General features: G+C 41.7%; 1 protein-coding gene across 2 annotated transcripts in view; it reads left to right on the forward strand.

Moving 5' to 3' along the window:
* Positions 1 to 25401, forward strand: part of EXOC1L (exocyst complex component 1 like) — a gene marked incomplete at its 5' end in the record, with an annotated part of 113497 nt that overhangs the window by 31740 nt on the left and 56356 nt on the right. Inside the window, 2 exons of one of the 2 annotated variants that reach the window (XM_081924656.1) lie at positions 1952 to 2048; positions 3008 to 3063. Of the gene's footprint in view, positions 1 to 1951; positions 2049 to 3007; positions 3064 to 25401 lie in introns of those variants that run through there. The other variant, XM_081924655.1, reaches the window with a different exon arrangement.

The raw sequence follows: 25401 nt of genomic DNA on the forward strand, positions 1-25401 counted from the left end.
GACCACCTCCCACCAGTACCAGCAGCACCAAGACTAAAATGCCAAAGTTCGTTGCACCTGGATCTGCCAAGGCTGCAGCTCCACAACCTGGTTCCTTTGCAGGGCCAGAATACTTGTCTCCAACAGCCTTGCAAACCACCGACTCAGGGCATGAGTGCCGGCAGCATGAGCTTGCAGAGTGCTTGAGTGCTAAGCTCCAGGTCAGAGGGCTGCCTTCTTAAGTCTTTGTATTCCTCATCAGGGAGACAAAGCCTGAGAGGTGACGTCAAGTTCAGAGAGCACAAAAAGACTCAGTTGAGGCTGACCTGGTTGGAACAAATTGTTTGTTTCCTGGGCTCTGTCCAGGGTCCTGAAGACCTATTTCCTTGTTTTCAGAAGATCTAATCTTGATGAAACCCTGCCTGTTTCCTGGCTGCCCTCTCCTGCCTCACACCACTTGCCCGACTTACACTCTCCACGGTCTCTGGTTTACCATAATAGGATATGTGCCAAATGCTGCTATAATAGACGAAGATCAGCTGTCAACATAATGTCACCTTGACATAGATTTTGCAACATCACAGCAACATAATAAGGCTTTCAACAATATTAATGTTTACCTGCTAGTCTAATGTATGATAAAAAGTTAACTAGTTTCTCAGCTGAAGTCCCCTGTGAATATGATGAGGATATACATATTTTCTTTTACATCCACCCGTATGTTAATTAATACCCTTTTCATACATTTACATATTTTTATACAAAACTGAATAAGAACAGATTTAATAGTCCTTTTTCTCTTGACCTTGATTACTTTCCATATAACAGTGAAATGTCTTAATGCATTAGGAATCATTATAGAAAAACTGAAACGATATGAAAAGCACTGTAATAACCCACAGGAAGAAAAAGTGGATCACGAGAAAATTAGAGGAGACTTATTAAAATGCTATGCAGCAAACACATAATTCACTAGGGCTGTTTTGTTCAGGCATATGTATCACAATTCATCATTACTTGTTTACTCAACTCCTGAGGCCATTTACCAACAAAGGTAAAAGTAAAACCATGTGTAAAGTTTATTTTGCTACACTTACCTATGTGTGAAAGTCATAGCATGGACAGGAGTCAACGTAAATATCATGCTTTGGCCTGACACTTGCTGAACAAATTGCCCCATGTGTTCATTCTACTGAAACCAGGATTGGAATCACACAGGCATTTGCACCTTTCTTCTGGACACACATCTAATACTTCTTCCCAGTAAATGTTTCTAAAGGTCTTCTCTGCAGTTGTCTTTCTTGCTGCAGTTTAGCTTCTTCCTTTTCTTTTTAGCCAACTCAGAATATCTCTGGTCAATTCTCAGATCCAGTTTTCATCAGGAACTGCCAGACTCATACCCTTAAGAACTCAGTGTGCTGTGGTCAGCTGCAGATCTTGCAGGAACAAAGGACTTCCACATTTGGATGCCAGCGTGGTGTAGTGGTTAAGAACGGTGGACTCGTAATCTGGTGAACCAGGTTCACGTCCCCACTCCTCCACATGCAACTACTGGGTGACCTTGGGCTAGTCACACTTCTCTGAAGTCTCTCAGCCTCACTCACCTCACAGAGTGTTTGTTGTAGGGGAGGAAGGGAAAGGAGATTGTTAGCCGCTTTGAAAGCATACAAGGGGAAGCTGCAAACCCTTTACACTGCCCTCTAATAAAAGCACAATGTAGCCATTGATACTTTCCCAAGCCTGTTACTCTATAGCATGACCTGTTTATGTGCCATAGTTACTACCCTAGAAATACCTTAATTAGCACACCTGTCCACATGCACCCATGTTGGTTAGTCATTTTTGGCATTTGTGGCTTTTCACTGCCTGCCACCAGCCAGGAGTTCTTCAGCAGGGGGCTGGTGAGAGCCTGGAAGGGGACACCTCTGCACAGTCCACCTCCGCCCCAGCCCAGTTCAAAGAGGTTTTGGATTGTTCTACCAGACACATGCCCTACACCAAATTATGTACGTAAATAAACCCTAGCCTTCCTTGCAGAAAAAGCTGCATTGTTAAAGATGTCCTAAAAGGTATAAAGAACCAACACATGCTGTTATTATGACAAAGAACAATGCATGTACTGTTTTCTAGACAGACAAATAAGGACTAAAGCTTTATAAAGCTTGAATTATTTTGTTTCATGTATGTGAAGGTTGAAAACCACACAGAGGTTTCAAGAATGACAAGAGCAGGTGGCTAATCATGTTTTTCTGCCCTTTGCAAAATGCTTTGCAATAATTTTCAGAATTCTAGTAACCACAAACTGTCATAGGCAGTGGGCAGATGCATCTTGGTCTTAGTTCTGCTGTATTTGTTTCTGCCTGTGGCAAAATTTCATTGACAGAGCAGACACAACTCATTACTTCAAGGGTTCAGGCTTCGGCATAGTTCTTGAGGAAGTGAACACCCCGAAATGTCATGACCTTTTCTAAGCAGAGGGGGGAAATGGCACTAAAAGGGGGGGCACAATGATGGGGGCACAAGGAGGGAATGAGAACAGGAGAGAAACTCAAAAAGTTTTTGAAAGATTGCATATTTCATTATTCTTTTATGTGGGTGCTACTGAATATGTCAAGGGAAAAATGCTCTACAAATTGTTGGGCCAGAGGAAAACCACTTAGCACTTCATTTTTAACAAAATGTTGCTAAGAATTTGGATAGTATTCACTGCAGCATGTTAAAAGGAGGGGGGGAGTCTTTTTGCAGTCATAAAAAAATCTGATTGACTATAATGGGGGTCAGGATTTCACCTGAAGACATTTATGGAATATTAATAAAGTGATATGTCGTGAACTTCAAGCCACTTATTTCAGAGTATTGTTGTGCAAGCCCAAAAAAATTAAGTCTGTGAGTTTACCCAGAATAATTCTACTGCAGTTAATGTGACCGTTCTGGCATATGAATTGCAGCATAAATTGAGGGGAATTTATAATAGAACTAACACGCTTATAAAAGGAGACAAAGTTTGACATACATTTCTTTATCCTAGAAGCCAAGCTCAATGTAAAAAGCAGGGCTGTAAGATCTCCTCATCAGACAACGCATGTAAGTCAGGCACTTTTTTGTCCTCCCTAATCAAATAGTTGAAATCAGAAGATTTCCCTCTTGTGTTTTCCCCTCTAGCTTTATCTCTGCACATTTCTCTTCATCACTCACATTAAAGGACTTCCATCAACTAGTGGCAATGATTGCCTACTCAATGCTTCATAAAGGATATGCTACCATTGCACATTTCTGTCTTCCCTAGTAGTTAGTTTATTTTAGCACTAAGCTGTTGCTATTAATATTGCTTCTGCTGTTGCTTTGGCTAAATAGAATTGTTGCAATAATTTGATTTTTAAAAATATATTCTTTGGTATACGTATAATCTTCACTGCATGGGCAGATCCACACTGCTTAGTAAAATCTTAGTAAAATCTGCAAGAGCAGTAAATAAGCTATTGGTTTATCACAGCAGTTTTGTCTTCCAGCTGAATGTGGGACCGCATGTAGCAATAATATAAATCCCATCATCTTAGAGTGGTAATTCTATAGAGCCAAAGCTGTCAAAGAATTCAGTGACATATATTCCTAAAATTACTAGGACCACTATTCAAATGCAATAACCACTGGTAAACATTCTAGATGATCAGGCAGCAAATATTCATTCAGTAGAAATAGTAATGTTGGTATTGACAGCTGCTCAAATTTCCATTGCTGAAAAATGGAAGACATGGCATGATTTACAGTTGTCTTTGTGGTATAAAAAGGTCTGGAATTTGGCAATATCTGAGAAAATAACACACAATATAAAAGTCCTGAAAGGATCTGAAGACCTGAGATATTTCTATGCCAGTTGCTGGGGATTTATCACTTAGGCTACTGCAAATGATTTGCAAAGTTATCTGCCTGTTGCAATGTATGAAATGTGGACCTCATAACTGTGATTTATAAAATTTGTGCTCTTTTTCTGATCTTGTGTAACTGTTAATATTAGATGTGTGGCTCTGTAATGTGACAGTGAAAACAATTGTTCTTTAATGTGTATCCCCTAATTGTATTTGCTGTGCCTTTTTTTTTGCTTGTTTTATAATTTAATAAAAATCTTTTTTTTACTGCTGAAGAGGCTAGGCCCTTTCTAGTAGCCTTGAAAGACCTGCAAACAGATGGAAAATACAGAGACAGTATCTGATTATCATAAGGGCTGCAGTGAAATATACCGGGTCATCTGATGCGACAATGAAAGTAGTGACATAGATGTAAACTGCCTAAGCAGCTTTTCTGTGTAGATGTCAGCAGATGCTACCGTGGTCCCTGTTTACCAGGATCAACCCCCGTTTTTGATACTTGTTGTCCTTAGAGCAATTTGGGGTGTGCCTTGGGGGTGGGTTCGAAATAGTGTGATTAGATTAACTGCTTTCAGGCTTTAAATGGGCTCTGAGCTAGTTGCGTGCTTCTCAAAGACTATAGCAGAGATTCTCACCCTGCGATCCGTGAGCTCCATCCAGGTGGCTCACTAAACACTGTGGAAGAATAGAAGACCTGTGAACTGGGCCTTGCACTTGATTTACTTTTTCTTACTATTGAGACTGAGGCTGTTTTTGACCAGGGCCAGATTGTCAAATAGGCTAACAAGTCTCTGATCTAGAGCCTATTATTTTCATCATACAGCACTGGTGTAATATGTTACTTTTCCCCTTTAAAAAAAATTACCAAATAAAAGGTAACTTTGCTGACCTGAGCCTAAAACTGACAAACATTGCACTTGACTACAAAAACTTTGCTTTCCAAGAAAGGCACATTCATTGCATTAGAAAGGCAAGGCTATGGTTATTGCAACTTGAGATATATATCTGTGCTCTGGCCTGAAGAACAAACAGAAGCTTAATAAGTTGTCCATTCCCAGTAATTGTCAAGCAGTGAATGGAAAAGAAAGCTTAAGAACTGTTAGCCTGAAGGATAGATGAGAGACCCTTCTAGATGAGAGACCCTTCTTTCCTGTGGTTTCCCCACAGCCTGCTCCCCATCTCTTGGCTATCTGCTGCTGTTGTTGTTAAGAGCCAGGATTCTGCCAGTGGGTCTAGCTGAACTATTACCCGCAAAAGCCACGTTGTGGTGAAAAGTGGCTTATAAATGTTATCAGGGGAAAAAATAAAAACGAATGCCTATAATCATAAGCACTATGACAAACTTGGGGAGCTCACCATCTTCCAGGTCTTCCAGAAGGATCTGGCTGGCTGCTGTTAGTACATTCACTATACTATACAGTGGTACCTCGGGTTAAGTACTTAATTCGTTCCAGAGGTCCGTTCTTAACCTGAAACTGTTCTTAACCTGAAGCACCACTTTAGCTAATGGGGCCTTCTGATGCTGCTATGCCACCGGAGCACAATTTCTGTTCTCATCCTGAAGCAAAGTTCTTAATCCGAGGTACTATTTCTGGGTTAGCGGAGTCTGTAACCTGAAGCGTCTGTAACCTGAATTGTATGTAACCCGAGGTACCACTGTAGTAGAATAGCTGAAGCCTGGTCTCCCCCAAGAAGGAAATTTTTACACTTCCATATCTGAAGTAGCTGGGATTATTTTGTATGATCTGACCTTGTACAAACAAAAAACAAAAAATAGTAGAAGTTCACAAAAGGTGCAAAGTCTCTTCCTTGTGGCAATGTATCAAGTGACCTTTGAGTTGTCAGAACACCAGTGAGCACATTAAATTGTTTTTACAGACAGGGAGTTTGTCACACTTAAAATGTGTTGGAATGGTATCATGCATTGTTGTAAGGAATAAAGATGTCCGTTGCTTTATGTTTCAACTGCAGTTTTTGTGTGGTCTGGACTGCAGTGAGACCTTTAGAAACAAAGGCTATGCACACATTAGCAGATTGCAATGCAGTGAGACCGTTCCCCCTGCCACTTTTCAAGTTGCATTCTTACATTGCTTTACACACCAGAGAGAGGGCAGAGATGTCTTCTGGGGTTTTCCCCAAAAACCTCTGGAGCAGATTTGTGGGGAGAGGAAGTTCCACTGTATAAACAGAAATTCTTGTGCAGATGGGGCAGTTTTGTCCGCTACAACCTAGTAATATATATATCTATCCCTTGCATTTAGATTGCAAACATTGGCACTGGCAAACAACAAAATGTCCAGTAAGCCACATAAGGTCTCAGTGGAGGAACCAGAACGCCAACCTATTAATGCCCCCATGCTAATAAGATTTCTAGGAACATCTGATCAGCATAGAAATCAAATTGATTACTATATTGCCTTTCAGCTGGAAAGATATAGGTGGTTTCTGTTTATCAAAACCCATAAGAATATAAGAAGAACCTGTTGGACCAGCCCAATGGCCCATCTAGTCCAGCACACTTTTCACAGATGCCTGTAAGTAGGACCTGTGCATAAATGCATTATCACCTCCTGTGGTTTCCGGCAACTGTTATTCAGAAGCAATGCCACCTCCAACAGAGCCATTGATAGCCTTTTCTTCCTTGAATTTGTCTAATTTCTTTTTAAAGCCATCTAAGTTGGTGGTCCATATAGTTAAAGCTATGGTTTTCCCAGTAGTGAGAGCTGGACCATAAAGAAGGCTGATCGCTGAAGAATTGATGCTTTTGAATTATGGTGCTGGAGGAGACTCTTGAGAGTCCCATGGACTGCAAGAAGATCGAACCTCTCCATTCTTAAGGAAATCAGCCCTGAGTGCTCACTGGAAGGACAGATCGTGAAACTGAGGCTCCAGTACTTTGGCCACCTCATGAGAAGAGAAGACTCCCTGGAAAAGACCCTGATGTTGGGAAAGATGGAGGGCACAAGGAGAAGGGGACAACAGAGGACGAGATGGTTGGACAGTGTTCTCGAAGCTACCAGCATGAGTTTGACCAAACTGCGGGAGTCAGTGGAAGACAGAAGTGCCTGGCGTGCTCTGGTCCATGGGGTCACGAAGAGTCGGACATGACTAAACAACTAAACAACAACAACAACAAGTTGGTGGCCATTTTTGCCTCCATAGTTGACTATGCACTATTCTGAATCTTCCAACATTCACCCCCATCACATGTCTGTGAGAGAGGGAGGGAGAAAAGCTTCATATACTTTCTACACGTCACACATAATTTTATTAACTTCTAGTATATCACTCCTTACTCACCGTCCACTCGATCATTTCAGCAGACTTTTAGCAGAGGTATTCTGTGGACGTCTAGCAGAAATATTAACAAGCCTGTGCACGCACAGTAAATCAGTTCAAATTTTCAAGAGTGTTGTCAGTTTTTCTTGTGCAAGATTCATAAGTAGGGCGGACAGTCCTTGGTACATAGGGCTAATTTAGAAGGTTTTTGAAAAGTGCACTTCAACCCAGAGCTAGGTCTAAAAAAGAAGGACTAGAATAAAAGCACCCCTTCAAAAGATAGAAATTGCAACATAAAGTAATGAGTCATCTCTGTTAAGTAGGAAGAGGATATTATCCTCTTGATGATAGAATCTTAGAAATTTTCTATAAGTGGTCTTTGCCTCTAAATCCAAGCTGAAAGCAGATTAAGGGCATCGGATTTCACTAGGAAGTTCTTTGAAAACACCAGTGGAATCGCTGGAGCTGCAGAAAAGTTCAGGTGGTAGAATATACCACTTGTGTTGAACTTGACGTTTTCTGTTCCATTCGTAGCATCTCTGTGTGGAACATTAGAAAATCAATGGAGACTGCCCACAGGCTAGGAATGTGTACCCTCGATGCGTGCATCGGATCCGCCAGACAGAAACAAAATTGTGAAGGTATAAATGCCGTCTGTGTGTTTAGGACTGGAGTGTAAGACAAATAAAACAAATATAGCTAATGGGCCTTCTTCTAAGGCCATTGTTTCCTTCCTTATGCATGATGTATCCAGAGGAGCAGTGAACTGTGCTCTGAAGAGGAAAAACAAACAATTATGCTCTGTCTGGTTATATCAGAATCTGCACAGACCTGGTTCATTATTTGTAAGCTTGATGTACCATAGTGTGCGTGTGCATTCTTCATTGACAGCAATGTAGTTCCATAAATTGCTGTTGTGCAGCCCATTAAGAAAGTATAGCAGAATGTACCCCAGTATTACTAGAAGCAAAAATTGTTTATCCTTTACCTATAATCAGAAGACAGGGGAGGGGCACTTATTGGAATTGACAAGAAATGTTTAACCTCTCATTTCTCATATTTACCCCCAAATTAGTCCTGCTGATTTTAATAGAACTGGTTTCCCAATAAAATGTATTTAGAACCAGTGCATTAAATACAAAAAAAAAACACAAACCAGAAAAATTTAACTTAATCCCCTTAGTGATATTGGAAAAAATAAAATGGATTTTCTGATTTTCAAAATGCAGGGTGCAGGGAGATGCAAAATGTACGAGATGGTATTGCAACATCCTAGGAGCACCCTAACAAGGCCCTTAGCGCTGAATATTGCTAGGTCGCTTGGTCCATTGAGTTAAGACTCCCCTTAACTGTCCTCTCAACAACTAGCTACCAACATTTGCTGAGAGCAATAGGACTCTCCCTGTATATGTTTAATTTTGTATATCAGTACAAGATACTTGAGATGAGAGTTGCTTTTCCTGAATCCTCCCAGACCACTTTAATTTAAGAGCATTAAACAGGTTTATTTATAGAAAAGGATACTAGAACAAAATAAAGAATAACCAGTAGTTTTACAACCATAACTAGACATATCTGACAAGCCTTTTTAACAGCTATCTTCTTTATCTATTCCATCATTCTCTCTCTCTCTCTCTTATTTTATTCGTCTTCATTCTCTATACCGCAACTCCTCTTCATCTGCCATTCACTTTGACTCCATCCAGCATTTCACAACTCCCAATATGAAGAAGTTGCTAAAATTCTATTTGGGGCAAGACACAGAATCAGAAGAAACCCAAAGGGCTGAAGTTAAAATACCATTCATTGCCCTTGAAGCAACTCTGTGAAGTAGGTTAGAAAGACACAGTGATTTTCCCAACGCGCAGCATAGATCATTATGGCAGAATGAGGATTTGAACTTCAGTCCAGATCTAGCATGCTGTCTGCTGTATCACGCCATTTCACCATCATGAACCAATCCCAAAATGTTTCTGCACTTTACAGACACATGTATTGCATTTCAGACACATGTAATGGCCTGGAAAGATTAGAGCCCTGTTGTGATAACCAAGGAACTGAAGACTTCACCTTAATATTTGTATTCTGCAAAGCTACCAATCATTCCCAGATTTGTCATTTTAAAAATGTTGAACATATCACTTCTGAAAAGGGGATTTATGTGCTGCCAATGGCTGCAATTTTCATAGTACTGAGCTAAAGGCTACAGGAGATGTAAAGTCCCCTGCTTCGGTCATATGTAGGTTTGGGTTCTGTGCCTGCTGAATAGAAGCACATTCTAAAGTGTAATGGTTCTAGGGGTTGCTTGTGCGTAAACCGGCGCCACACCTGGGTTGCCTGAGTGAACCTTTTCTGTCCGGACAGCCACTCGCCCGTGGCTGCCTCAATCGCTGGCAGAATCCGTCAGTGGGCATTTCTTGAACTTCTTCCAGCAAAGAAGCTCTTTGACGCCTAGTCTCCGCCTACTCTCCCTGCGCGGAAGCCTTCTGCGCAAGGAGGGTGTGGGCAGTGGAGGACCCCTACTCTCCCCGCTGGTTTTCGGCAAGGAGTCATGGAACCGCCTTGCCGCTTCCCCCATCTGCCCCCCCTTCTCCACTGGTGCTACGCTGATTCTCTTCCCCAGAAGATGGGCTGCCTCTCCCCCTCCCGGGGTGCTCTCTGGAGTCCCTCTGGAGCCCGCTCTCTCCCTCCGGCCCTTTCAGGCTATTGAATGGCATGTTATAAAACCTCGGTTGTTTACCTTAGAGTAGTGATTTTTTATGTATTGTAGTATGTAACACACACATCTTCAATATTCTAACTTAGCTGTGTAAAAAAAAAAGTGCATTAAAAACTGACGCTCATGGGATTAAAATGTGCTGTGTTTTGTTGTGATCAGACCACTGAAAACAGTTTGGCAACTGACCTTTCCGGCTGGCACATTTGAAATAAAAGGACTTATGTTACTTGAAACAATGAGAAGAAATGTGGATGCCAATATGAGTTTTGTAAAAGAGAAAAAGTGGGAAGATGTTATTATCTCTCATCGTAAAGCCCACAAAGTATGCCCACAACACTCATTTACAAATTACACACAATTCCATATAGTTTTACACTGCAATTTTGCTTGCAGAAAACGATTTTTGAAAGCATGGATAATTGTCACACCATGACCCTTCATAAGCTTTAAGAATAAGTTCTGGAATGTTAAAAGAAACAATAATGATTTTGTTTTATATTTCAGAATGGGTTTGGTAACTTTCCTTCTGCTAATGTGCTTCCAATTTTAGACATTGTGCTGTTATTGCAATCACAATACGATGGTAAAAAGGTAACTTGGAACTCTAGTGCAGCCTCCAGAGACAAACAGTCTCCGCTTTTTGATACTTGACTTGTTTGGCAAAATATTATACAAAAAGGCATATTGAAACTAAATTATTCTCATTCATGTAAACTCTTTGCCACCTCCCTCCCTCTCCACTTTATGTAGGCAAAAGATACCAAAACAAGCAACAACATTAGATCAAAGTTTATTATTTCGTCACCTGAATTTTCAGGAAATGCCTCTTTTATGTCTTAATGATAGATAGATCAATAGACAGACAGACAGACAGACAGACAGGCTTTACTGGCTGAGGGAGCTGGCGTACAGTTTCCGGGTCATGTGGCCAGCATGACTAAGCCAGAGCAGCGCACGGAAACGCCGTTTACCTTCCCGCCGGAGCAGTATCTATTTAACTACTTGCACTTTGAGGTGCTTTTGAACTGCTAGGTTGGCAGGAGCAGGGACTGAGCAACGGGAGCTCACCCCGTCGCGGGGATTCAAACTGCCGGCCTTCTGATTGGCAAGTCCTAGGCTCTGTGGTTTAACCCACAGCACCACCCATGTCCCCAGCCTCTATGGTACCCTGGTCCTAAATTGTTCAGGGCTCTGTGAATTGCTAGAAGGACTTTGAACCTGGCTTGGTAGCAGATGGGCAACAGTGCAGATGTTTTCAGAATGGTGTCACATGTTGTCAGCCTTGTTCCCCCATCAGCAATATAGTTGCCACATTCTGCATCAGCTGGTGCTTTCAAACCAGCCCAAGGCATAGATAGATAGATGATAGATGATAGATAGATAGATAGATAGATGATAGATAGATAGATAGACAGATAGACAGATCCAACACCACCAGCGAGATAATCTTGTTACCACATAGTTGAAGGATGAATGTTCCTCCTTCAATAGTTTTTCTTCTGGACCATGTATCTATTTAATGATTTTAAAATTATTGCAAATCTCGAGAGTTGTTTTTTTTACCATTTGGAGAAACACGGTAAAAAAAGGAATTAAGTTTGCTCTGCAAGAAGCTCTTTGTAAGGCTCAGTGGAAAAATAATAATTTTGTTCTACGTTATTATAAAATCTTCCATGGCATTTTTTTATCTTGAGAGTAACATTACTGTAGTTTCAGTGTGACTTTTCTTACTGCCCTAGTTCTCAAGAGCTATGAATAAAAACTGAATCTCTTTTTCAGATCTAGAGAATATGGGAGGGTGTGTGTCTGATTTTGCCCACTCTAGTCATCATGCATTTTTCATTATGTTAAAATGTGGCTGCAGGAATAGCTTTTGGTAGTAACTTTTTTGATTTTTAAAATGACAAAATTATCCATGAGTAAGGACACATTACTGATTCATTGCAAAGAAAATTTGAACTTGAGCAACTTTTCTGGTCTATACCTTGGTTCTTTATTTTCTCTGGGCACAATCCACTAAAAAGCTCTCCTGTGTAATTGAATGTAAGCACTACTTTGCCCCTGAGCCAGTCCAGTTAAGTGGGACTTGTAACTTTCTAGGAGATTCACTATATGAAAACTTAGGAAATGTCAGCATGTTATTTCTGCTGCATTACCATGTAGCTGTGTCACTTGGGGAAAGCAAACTTCAGCCTTTAAGGGCCATTGCTAAGGTAAAATAAAAAGAGACGAAAATAAAAGCAGGAATGAATAATGGTGAGTTGGATTCAGACTAACTTGGTCTCATTTAGTCCTGAAGATATCAATGGGATTAAAGTGACCTATAACTAACTTTTCACTTTGATTGTTTTCGACTAGTTCTAAATACAACCAACTCACTGAGGATATAGCTGTGGGCAAAGTTTTCTCTGCTCATCCATAAATACAGACTCCAGCTATACAGTGACCCAAGTTTACTACAGTTCTGCAGTCATTCGTGTCCCAGAGACTGTTGCATTCAAAACAATGGTTCCATGAAATAAAAAATGAAGCATGGCTTCGCTGTGTAACATGTTTGTTAGTGTTGTCCTGTTGACAGATTCTAGGCCAGTTAGGGATTGCATGGTTGCTAAAGAATGTTGTTCATGCAGGGAGAACTAGGGGGAAATGACTTTGCTTACCTTAGCAGCATGTCCTTCCCCTAAATGTGGAAGGGGGGGTTGCTAATTTAGGCATGGTTAAAGAAAACTAAGTGTACAAGAAAGCAGCTACAGTGGCTGCGAGAGATTTATTTCCCTACTTACCCTTTTGGGGGTGGAAATGCTCTGTGATGCTTAAGAAATCAGTCTTTACAGAACTGTTGTATGAGGTGGTTTTACAGACCATGTCTACAGTCTGTAAAGCTTTGCCCTGTATGGTAAAACTTGTAGATGACACTGCACAAAGCTGCCATGATTTTGCCCACCATTTCCACATTTAGATAAACCCCCAGTCTAATGATCCTTTATGAAGAAGACAAGGGACAGTCCAAAAATAGAAAGTAGAATTTAACAACTGATTATGCTTTAGTCCATATTGGTACATTCCAGACTTTAATGGATACAACTCTCATCATCTGTGACTACTGGCCATGCTGACTGCAGCTGCTGAGGCTTTTGAGTCCAACATCTGGAGGGCAACACATTGGCTTACGCTTGCTTTAGCCATAGAACTGCTTTGGTTTATATACACTTGCTGACATTTGATCCCACTTTATAGCATGACCAAGAAATCAATCCCAGGATGGAGCTCCAAAAATAGGAGCAAGCGTAGTTTTTTTAGATGACTGAGATCACCAGGGACAGGGGGTAAGGTTGGCTTCAATGTGAATAGTGTTTCTTTTACATAGAATAGAGTGACTTGATGTTTATTACTATAGTGAAAAGCATAGAACCTAGAGAAAAAGTTGTTGTGGAGGCAAAGCTTGCCCACTACGCCTAAAACTGCCACCACAGACAAAGATAACTTGAGAGATGAGAGGTGGAGGAGTGTCTTTTCACCTTCTTCTTAGAAATAGCTCCAGAATTATAGGGAAAGGGGTCCACACACTTTGAAAACCTTTCATAATTCCCACCCACCAGAAGGCAGCTTCAGAAAGCATTATATGCTTGCAGGTGGAAGCATGTTCCTTCCTTTCTTCTCAGACTCATGACTTGTCCTATCACCATATGACGACTGCCTCGGGCCACAGATATTTGTTATTTCTACTGCGAGGGAGAGGGGCACACTTATTTTGCCCCTCAGATACCAGAATAACCTGGGTAGCTATTGGTGCTAAACATCTTGACTAGATCAGGGCTGTGCTTTTGCTGTTCTGCTTCAGGCAACCAAATGTCTTGGACCAACCCTCTCAGGTTCTAGTGCCACGTGGTGCGATGGTTAGAGTGTTGGACTATGATCTGAGAGACCAGGGTTTGAATCCCCACTCAGCTCGCTGGGTGACCTTGGACCAACCACCATCTCCTAGCCTAACCTACCTCAGAGGGTTGTGAGCATGAAATGATGATGAGGAGAACCATACACACCACCTTGAGCTCCTTGGAAGTTAATGATGGTATATAAATGTAATTAATAAATAGACTCCACTTCTAATTCTGCCCTTGATAGTGGGAGAGGATGGATGAAGAACAACCCTCCAGCTCCCAATTTCTCTCCACCCAATCGATCACGGAGACCATTGTAGTTTTAAAATAAGGGATGGGAGAAAGCTCTATGTCTACATTACCATCTTTCCTCAACACAGCTCCCACTGAGGTGTGTTATATACAATCACTACCTCTTGATGGGCGCTTTGTGGGTTAACTAAAAATGCTCAACTCACTTTGTTCCAAGAAGCTGTGAAGTTCCTGTCAAATTCTTGTAATGAGTCTGTAGGAAAGTACATTCTCTGTGTGTCAGAAGCTTGGTGTTTGGTCTGCTGTTTTTCTTATCATTACTAACCAATTATGGAACGTTTTGCGGACTACATGACAGTAAGGTGGCACATTCAAATTGTTAGTGCCTTTGCTTATTACTTTTGGCTACTACTTGCCTTTTTTTGCAAGTTGACCTAATCATAATTAATCAGAAGAGAGAATGTGGACTTCACAGAGTAATTTCATGTTTATTGTTCACTTACTTGGGGACCGCAGGTCTCAAAGATGCAGGCTTCCTGTAGGAGGCTAAGAGAATTGCTAAGGCTGGTGAAATCTCCTTTATTGAAGAGCTCCATGCTTAATTTTTAAGCATATGTGTGAGGGCTTTAACCTGATAGGTAGAGATTCAGAACCCCAGGTGTGTGTGGATGAGCTCTGAGCTAGAGAAATCTACATGATTTGTGTGTGGTGGTGATTTTGTTTGTTTCTTTGTTTGTTTACAAAAAAATAAGGTACTGAAATTAGGCATGCATGAACATTGCCATCATTTTTGCAGTGAAAGCGGAGTCCTGATTCAACTGGAAAGCAACATTCCTGTGCTTTTTGTGGATCTTGGATGTTCTTTATCTGATTCCATGCCTTTCTTGGTTTTTGTTTTCCCATCCTGGCACATACGGATGCAACTTTTTCTCCCAATCTCTGCCAGTCCGATGTAGTTTAGTGCAGCATTAGACTGTGAATAGGGAAACCAGAATTTAAAACCTACCTCAGCTACAGTATAAGGTTCCCTGGGTTACCTTGGGCTCATCGCTGTCTTAGCCAACCACATCTCACAGGGTTGCTGTAAGGATAAAGTAGAATACAACTAACAAAAAAATCTTTACTATGCTCTCTTCTTCTGGGCCCAGGCTCCCTTTCTTTTCCTGCTAGGGAAATGTTGCACATTGACTTGCTGTTTTTCAAGTGAGAATTAAATGCAGAGAGATTAGGGGGTAATAACCTTTCCAGACAGGAACCTCGGATGAAGCATTGGTAGGATCTAGATCTGCACAACTTGTGATGCTCCATAGCTCATAGCCCCCATTTACAAGGGACTTAGGTAAACTTCCTGCTTTTGGTACCTGTCCGGTGCCTGTCTGAGATGGAAAGCAGAGGCACAGGTAGGGAAATTGTCAAGACTTTAGAGGACTAGTACACATGGCTTAAAGGCTGCATTTGGCCTGGTGGGTTACAAATTAGGTATATTATTATTATTCATTTTATTTTTATACTGCTTTACAGTTTTAAGAAAAAAGATCTCAGAGCAGTTTACAACACATTAAATCATCAAAGAAAACAATCCAGAATGAAACATTACTGTAGAAAGTCAAATATAAAGTATACATTCAAAGCAATATAACTAACAGGAAACCAAAATATTATCTCAGTTATTTCATGACAAAACATGACAAAAGAGGTCGGTTAAAGAATGCACATCTAATGCAGCAAAGTTAACAAAAACGCACATTTAATGCAGCAAAGTTAACATAAAATATCTTAAATACTTCAGGAGAAAACCTTGCAGTCAACTATAAAATTCACATTTAAAACAGCATATTTAATAAGGCCAAAAAATAAATAAATCATGAAGTTGCTGCCACTCCTGCCATGGTGGTTCATGGTGGGCGGTGGCGGTGGAAGTTCAGGCTCATTAACCTGGGTTTGCACTAAGAGACAGCCCAAAATGGCCTCTGGCCTCTTCAGCAGCCTCGGCTTTTGCAGCTGGAGTCAGTCAGGGCCCCACCCTCCCTGGCCAGGTGGGAAAAGGCCTGCAAGGCAGGGAGCAGGTCCTCCAGAACTCACAGCCAAGATGGCAGCTTGACAGGACCTGAAGAACTGTTAGCAAACAGGAGAGCCTCCTGTGTTCTCCTATATTAATAAGCTACCCTCCTATATTGATCAGCTTTAAGTCCTGGGATTAAAATTGATTTCTGTCTAAATACTCCGCCATGTCTGCATTTTGGACCAAGCAAGTCAATTCTTCATTTTGTTATTTAGTTGGAGTTACTCTCTGTGGGGGACAGATGAAGGAAAACAGCCCTCCAGTCAAAACAGTAATATGAATTTCAGATTCATCTTCAGGTCATTTCAAGAACTATTCTCCCACTGGGCTTTTAATTTTCTTATTTTTTAAAGACAAAGTAGCCTGCAGTTTCGTAGCATCCTCACTTTCTATTGATTCCTGTTGTATCTATTGTAAAGGTACATTTAAAGTAGATTTTCTCCTCATTGTGAGTTGTTTCTTATTTCAAAATTCAGATTAGTTCTATACTGGAATTACTTTATGATGTTTAGAGGAACTTTGTGGAGCCCAGTATTAGTTTCTCTTAGTCAAATTCTTGTTTTAAAAAGTCTAACAAACTTCACGGGGGCAGATTTATCAGTCACTATTAGTCACAATTACCAAATGGAATCTCTTAATAGCAGATGCTGGGAGATAAATGATAGGAAACGTTGTTGTTTTTTGCTTCCCAGAGGCATCTGACTGTTGGAAACAAAATGATGGATTTTTGAGCCAACCCAGCAGGACTCTCACTATGTTCTTACAAGTTGGGTACAGCCAACATCTTTCCTGAATGGTGCAAACACACAGTTTAATTGCACAACAACTGTAAATGAACAGGAGGGAATAAAGCAGGGCTCAGCAAACGTTTTCTGCAGGGGGGCAGTCCACTGTCCCTCAGACCTTGTGGGGACCAAACTGTATTTTTTGGGGGGGGGAATAATGAACGAATTCCTACGCCCCACAAATAACCCAGAGATGCATTTTAAATAAAAGCACACATTCTACTCATGTGAAAACACCAGGCAGGCCCCACAAATAATCCAGAGATGCATTTTAAATAAAAGAACACATTCTACTCATGTGAAAACACCAGGCAGGCCCCACAAATAATCCAGAGATGCATTTTAAATAAACCTCGAATAGCTTCTCTCCATTAGCAGAGATAATAGATAAGGAAACTACACCGAAGGAACTTTCCGCTAAACAACCCACTGACCCCCTAAACAACACCATCATGAGACCAAAAGGTCCCAAAAAGGTTCCAACTATTCAGGCGGAAGACTGCATCAGAGAACAAGAAAACCATCTCTCTGAATTACTACTTGAACACTCTACCACGCTAGACCTTGTGGCTAAAACCGTGGACTGTATCTTTAAGTACATAAGAGACATCAAAGGCTCTTTAGAGAAGATCATATCCTTTGTATCCCCAAAAGTTAATGTCAGCCCCGTAGACGTTTTACCGGAGGATAGGGCCGAACCAACACCCAGAGTACCTGCCCTACTGCGCTCAACTCCGCAGACTGGCTGCAAATTTGAAAATGAACAAACTATGGAAGATCTACACACCACATCTTCCTACAATCTTTCACTACAAGCCACTAGACTTTGTTTAATTATCCTCCCCTTCAAAGGTCAGGTTGTTAACTGGTCGTCTATACATGTCGCAAGAAGGCATCTAGCTGAGCTCTTGGGCATAAATCCCCTTTCCATCGATCTAGAATCCACTGTCCACATTTACAGCAAGCCACACATGCAGAGGATACTGCTCACCTTCAAATCTAAAAAGTTTCCAACTTATATGATGTCCCTACGAAGCTCCCTGACTAATTTTGGAATTTTTATTACAAGAGTTTTTATCAACACTAAGATTTGCCCTCTTATACCCTACCTTCCAGCTAAAAGGAAAGCAATTAAAAATGAGGGCACCCCACCTACTACGAGCTCTACCTCTCCACCCTCAGACTTAATTAGTTGGACAGAGACCCCCATGCCCCTCCTATCAAAGGCTACTCATCTAGAGAATTCGATGGAGCAGGAGTTACTTGTTTCCTTCTCCCATCTCCCAAAAGCCGAACAAACAGAGATAACGGACAGACTAGATGAGTTATTACTCTATCTTCGCAACCCTGAAGACCTAGCGCCCATAAAAGAGGCAAACACTCCACCTAACTTGGAGCGAAAAATGGAATATGAATCTCCTCAGGTCACGTCAGAACACCCCCCCCTACTCTGCCCAACTGAAATCCACGCCGAAATCGCTGTGGCGCCCCTAACCACATTACCGGAGCCTTCACCACCCAATGGCTGCATCTTCCACGACTCCGGGAAAGTCCTAGATGCTATTGAAGAGACAAAATGACTCTCACCTCTATTACTATCCTGGAACGTTGCTGGGTGGCAATCGAAAACAATGGACAAAGACGTTCTAAGCTACGTATCACAGTTTAAGATCATCCTGCTCCAAGAAACCTGGATGCAAAATCCTTTCGATCTACACAATTATTTTGCTTTCCACTCCTGTGCCTCAATTGGCCCCAAAGGCGGAAGACCGGCGGGTGGTCTGAGCACCTTCGTATCGATAGATCTAGGAACCTCCCCCACCCAATTGAAAATCGATAAAAAATGGATTTTGGCTGTGAAAATATTCTCTACCCACTTTAAGATCATATGCATCAATGTTTATATTCCCCCACTCATGAAACAAACTGATCTTAAAAACATCTGGAACGAACTGGAAGACTGCATTCTCCTTGTCTCAAATAAGTTTCCCTCTGCCTCCCTAATCATTGGTGGGGACTTTAATGCAAGGCTAGGTCATTCAGACGAACAACTAATCAACGAAAGTGGAATGGGTCCCCTAAATGCTAATGACGAACACTGGCCCCTATTCAGGCGTCATTCACTTGACCCAGTTACCAATTTCGCTGGTACATGTCTCTTTCTAATGGCACTTAGATTAAACCTTGTTATTTTAAACGGCCTCTCCTCGGGAGACTGTCCTGGCCAATTTACTTATTGGTCAGGCTTAAGGCATTCTGTTATTGACTACATCCTTGTCTCCCAAGAACTCTTTGATGAATATATTGAATTCACTGTAGATATAAGAACCGAAAGTGACCATCTCCCTCTAAATCTTAAAAGGACTGAATTTTGGGAACCCTCTAGATGTGGGCTCACCCCACAGACCTCTGATCCTAATGTTCTACAACAAATAGGCAGATCCAGAATCAAATGGTCCCCTTATGTTAATAACAATTTCAGCATTTGGACACAATCAATGGAAGGTCAACTCCTCTGGGCTGATCTGACCTCCAACGATACTGAAGAGCCCTCCCCAATTGGCCATTATAACACATTAATCCGAAAACTCCAACCGCTATTGTCAAGACTCGGGAGATCTAGCCACAATGCGTCCCCTACCAACAAAAAATGGTTTGACCGCGAATGCATCCAGGCAAAACTTATACTCAGGGAATGCTTTAAGGTCTTCCAGCAAAATCCTAACCCTATCACTAAATTAGAGTTACAACTTAAAAAAAAGAACTACAAAGAGTTACTAAAAACCAAAAAAAGAACCGCAGACTCTCTCACCTGGCAGGCCCTCATAAAAGCGTCAATAGAAAAAGACAATACCAACTTCTGGAAAATTATTTCCAGCCAAACCAAAGCTCCTAACGAGGGCACAATAATCCCTGCAAACTCATGGGAAGAGCACTATAAAGTGCTGTTTAGAGAACATCGACCTTCTGCGCTGCTTAACATCCCCTTAGACAATGATACATCATGGCCCCCAACATCTGAAACTGAAATCACTTCGTTAATTCTACAAATGAAATCTGGCAAAGCCCCAGGCAGTGATTTCATTGTTGCTGAACTTCTGAAAGCGCAAATAAACTGGTGGGCCCCGGTTCTTGCAAATCTATTTTCATATATAGATAAGACAACTGAAATCCCTAAAGATTGGGGACTGGCTATAATTGTGCCTATATTTAAAAAGGGTAACCCCTCTGACCCATCTAATTATAGACCAATTAGTCTTCTGAATGTGATCTGCAAACTTTATACAAAACATCTATGCCTAAAATTATGTGAATGGTTAGATCATAATGATTTACTAGAAATTGAACAAGCAGGGTTTACATCTGGACGTTCCACTATTGATCACTGCTTAGTGTTAGATTATTTTGTCTATAAGTATGTGAAACATTGGAAAAAGTCACTGTATGCAGCCTTTGTGGACCTAAAGGCAGCATTTGATTCTGTATCCAGGGGTAGGCTCTGGGCCAAATTGGCCAATATGGGTATTAACAGAAGGTTATTACTTCTGATGATTAAGCTTCATGAGAACAACACCCTCCAGATAAGACTTGCACAGGACGGCAGACTCTCTAGAGAAATCCCAGTCCAAAGAGGAGTTAGACAAGGATGCCTATTAGCCCCATTTTTATTTAACATCTATGTTAACTCCCTGGTCACATGCTGCCGTGAAATCGAAACCCACCCCCCCGTGTTCTCTAACGGCAGAAAAGTACCAGTTTTAATGTATGCGGATGACGCTGTTCTTCTCTCTCAAACCAAAGTGGGTCTGAAACGTGCCTTAGGAAAGTTTAGTGACCAATGTAACACTGAACTGTTAACAATTAACTTTGCCAAAACCAAAATTGTACATTTTAACCGCTCCTTCAGGAAAGATAATTGGAGCGTAAAGGGAAACGCCATTGAACAGACTAAGACCTTCCAATACTTAGGCATTACTTTCTCTTACAATGCCAAATTGTCAACACACCTGACCACATCAGCTATATCAGCAGGAAGAAGTGCAAATGCCATCCTTAGATTATTCAGAAGGAAAGGAGCTGGCTTTCTACCGATGGCCCTAAAAGTTTTTCAGGCAAAATCTTTAGCCCAACTCCTATATGGCACTCAAATTAGCCCCTCTGTCAACCTTAAGACCCTTGAAACAGTACAATCAAAATTCTTAAGATCACTATTTGCCACCCCAAAGTGTACACCTAATGCAGTCTTAAGGCAAGAGGCAGGACTACCCAGAGTGGAATTAAAAGTCTGGGAGCAAGCAATATCCCTCTGGCTGAAAATCCATTACAATCCTAAGGGACTGTTACCTTGCTTCCTGGCCGCAGTTCCCTATCCTCCTTGGCTTATGCAAATAACTAACAAGATCAAACAAATTGGCCTAAACCCTGAAAATCTCTTTCTTGGAACTCAGAACAAGGCAAAGGCAATTATCACTCAGAGACTTTACGATGTCGAATTACAACAAGAAGACGCCCTACTCCCGGAGACATACAGATGTTTAAAAGCTTGGCCTAACTTTGCAGCTGCCCCTTATTTAACTAACATCACTAACGAAGCTTATAGATGGGCTTTCTCCAGAGCCCGCTTTGAGACAATGCCCTCAGCAGTGCTGTACGGCAAATTCACGCGGGTACCGATGCATGCACGTCTCTGCCCCTGTATGTCTGATAGTGTAGAATCTGTTACACACATCCTTCTGTCCTGCAGATTTTATAGTGAAGAGCGAGCTCGACTTATCTTGCCGCTTTTGTCAAAATTCGTACCCCTACGGCATTATTTGGAATCCTCCCCCAAAATTCTAAGAAAATACCTTCTGGAAGATTCCTCGGGCTCAATATCATATGAGGTGGCCAAATTTTGCGCTTTAGCAATCAGGAAGCGTAGATTTCTGCTGTTGAATGGCACATAGCGAAGTTCCCTTGTGTAATCTTTTTTCTTCTTCTTCTTGATGTTCTTGTGGATCTCCTTTTTGTTTGACCTTGTGATGTTTGGTGTCGCTGGCTTTTGCCGCAACAAAACTTGGTAAACTTGGTAAACCTGGACTTCTGAAGCCCACCCCATATTGCTGTGTTAACCGATCTTTTAATTTTTCTTATAAATTTTTACTCACCCATTATCTATGCCTAATTAAGTATTCTATGTATATGTTTGGTTCTTGCTCTTATTTATTTAATAATTATTCACTTAGATTCATACTGTTATGCTACTTATTTAGATGTTTTGCTTATGCTGGTCTATGACCGTAATAAAGAACTTGACTTGACTTGAATAAAAGAACACATTCTACTCATGTAAAAACACACAGATTCCCAGACCGTCTGCGGGCTGGATTTAGAAGGTGATTGGGCCAGATCCAGCCCCTGGGCCTTAGTTTGCCTACCCATGGAATAAAGGATGCCCTCAGTATCTTGTACCAAAACCCAAGGAAGCTGTTTCTAATAGAATCAGTGGAGTGGGAGAAGCTGGTGATGTTGGCAATGCTGCCTTGGTGGTGGGACTGCCGTTCAAAGTTCCAGCAGTCCCATACGTCCTGCAAAAGACTGGACAGCTTTTGGACACCTTGACACACTCTTTTTAAAAGGTGAGAGGAACTAGCCATTGAGGAAGTTTACCTGATGCCCCTTCAAGCCATTCTACAGGGTTGAGGTGAAGAGCTCTGGATGCAAGTCACCCCTTCTGAAATCATTGGAGGAGTCTAGAGAGGACCACCCTCCACCCACCCAAGTCATGCTGATAAAAGAAGAACCAAAGTAAATTCAAGGTGAGTGGAAACACAACCCAAGTTCTTCAGCATTTCTGTCTCCCAACTAGCATTTTTCTCTAGATCCATTCCAGTTCAGCAGCATACTTGATAAAAGATAAAATTTCATCACTACACTTGCTCTTCCCTTCTGTTACTTTGCATGTAGTTTAAGGAGATATATATCTAGAGCGGATCCGGATTTTCTCCAATTTTTAAGCAATAACTGCACACAAAAGTTTTAATTGATTGCAGTATTTTTTCCCTCTAAAGTCATTTGTGCCACATTTGGCAACTGATCCTTTTCTCATTTTGTCAGAAATTATGAAGCATACTTGATAACCTCAGCGGAAATCAAGCATCTGTTTTTAACATACGACAGATTATCTATTAGCTGGAGTGACAATATCTAAAGGGGGTTATTGGGGGCCTTTAAAATTATTATATTTGTATTTTTTATCAAATTGCTATTTTAGGAGAGATAGAAATGGAAGGGAAATCATGAATACTGCCTCTCCAGATGGGAGATAATTGGGCACTGGAGGATGCCTCCCGGAAGCATTATACATTACGGAAACAGATTCACAACCATTTAGTATGGGCCACAACACTATGAGTCAAAGAACAACAAACTCCAGGTCTGAGTTGGGGAGCCTTGGAATAATAATAATCCCAGACCCAGGACTTCTGGGCTTTCTTTCTGGAGGAAATTCAATAACCCTGCACAAGGGAAACAGGCAGTAAAACCTTCACATTACATGGGAAAGGCCAGCAAAATGTCACTCAAGTAATCAACAAATTAAAGAGTTTCTGCAAAAGAAAGGCTACAGTATATATTACAGTTTCATTATTAATTAAACTTGTTAGTTGCTTGTCACTGAAGGCTCTCAAAGTGACTTACACTGCATTTATTTATAAGTATATTATACTATAGGGGATGCGGGTGGCGCTGTGGGTTAAACCACACAGCCTTGGTTTGCTGATCGGAAGGTCGGCGGTTTAATCCCCGCGACGGGTGAGCTCCCATTGCTCGGTCCCTGCTCCTGCCAACCTAGCAGTTTGAAAGCACGTCAAACTAAACCGCTTCTGGTGCAGTGGGGACACCGTGACAGAAGCCAGACTGCATGGAAACACCGTTTACCTTCCTACTGCAGCAGTACCTATTTCTCTACTCACGTTGGTATGCTTTCGAACTCCTAGGCTGGCAAGAGCTGAGACAGAGCAACGGGAGCGCACCACCTTCTGACTGGCAAGCCCAAGAGGCTCGGTGGTTTAGACCATAGTGCCACCCGCTTCCCTATTGGCTAGTACCCCTGCATGACATTATGCATAATGAAGAAATTATCACCAAAAATTATTCTCAAAACCCTGACCAAGGTGTAGTTACAGGATACTTTCAGGGGTGTTGTAGTAATCGGACGCCCAGCCACTTGCCCCTCCCTCACCTGTCTTTGCTCTCCGGCCAGAGCAGGTTTCTGGAGCAAGGCTAGCAGGTCCTTTTACTTTTCAGAAACGGGACAAAACTGGTAAGGCTGCCACCACTCCCTCGTCCTAGGGTTCCCTGAAGCCACAGCTCAAGGGAGCCAGCTGTGCTCCTTTGTTACCGGCTAACCCCAAACTACAAGTTGCTTCCACAAGCTTGCAGGCAGAAATTCTTTAGTAAAGTGCAATCAAGAAGTCAGGCATTGGATTCCCCTGGATAGGCACACACAATACAAGAGAAAGTTTCTTTCTTAAAATTTATTTTAAAAAAACATAAAGAACATGCTAATAAGCAGGCACTTCTTTTGGTAGATTACAAGTACAGAAAAAATAAAAACGTTAATTATAGCTGACTACATACTCACTTCTATACTCTAAGGCAAAGATAGGATAGTTTAGAGTCCTTCAAAGATCTGTATCCAGAGGTCTTAGAAAATCTTCAGCACAAAAGAGCAAAATGACGAAAAGACGGCTGCTTTGGTGGACATCAGCAGCCGGGCAATTTTTGCAGATTGCAGAGTGCGCACTTTCAAACCATTCTCAAGATCTTTTATCCATAATTTTCACATGGAATCAGAAACCCCCAGGCCCAATCAGAACCCTAGATTACATCTGAATCCTCCAATGACGAGCTTGTGGGCTAATAATTCTAACTTGTGGCAGCTGAGCCAATTAAGTCTTCAGAGCCTAGATCAAGGTGTTTCCTCCCTTTCCATGGAGACTGATGGAGCTTAGGCAGATGTACAGTGGTGCCCCGCAAGACGAACACCTCGCAAGACGGAAAACCCGCTAGACGAAAGGGTTTTCCGTTTTGGAGGCGCTTCGCAAAACGAATTTCCCTGTGGGCTTGCTTCGCAAGACGAAAATGTCTTGCGAGTTCCTGCGGGTTTTTCCCCCTCCCCCCTTTTTCTAAGCAGCTAAGCCGCTTATCAGCTGATCCACTAAGCTGATAAGCCGCTAAAAGCCGCTAAACCGCTAATAGCACTAATCCGCTAAGCTGTCAATGGGCTTGCTTTGCAAGACAAAAAAACCGCTATACGAAGAGCCTCACAGAACGGATTAATTTCGTCTTGCGAAGCACCACTGTACATTCCCAAGCAATCAAGAATAGATAACATTACAGAGGGTATGTTCATAGCTTTGAACGCAGGTGTTAAACCTTCAATTTATCCCGAAAATTCCTTTCCCATAGTAATCCTCTCACGCCCTTGGAGCCAACGGGCCCACGGATTAAAGCAACAGGTCGGCTCCCATAATTTTTACTGCTTTCCCCCAAGGCCTCACTCTCCACTTGACCAAAGAACAGCTTCTAGGAAGGT

The sequence above is a fragment of the Podarcis melisellensis genome (assembly GCF_964234715.1).
Source record: "Podarcis melisellensis genome assembly, chromosome: 9".
Lineage (NCBI taxonomy): Eukaryota > Metazoa > Chordata > Lepidosauria > Squamata > Lacertidae > Podarcis > Podarcis melisellensis.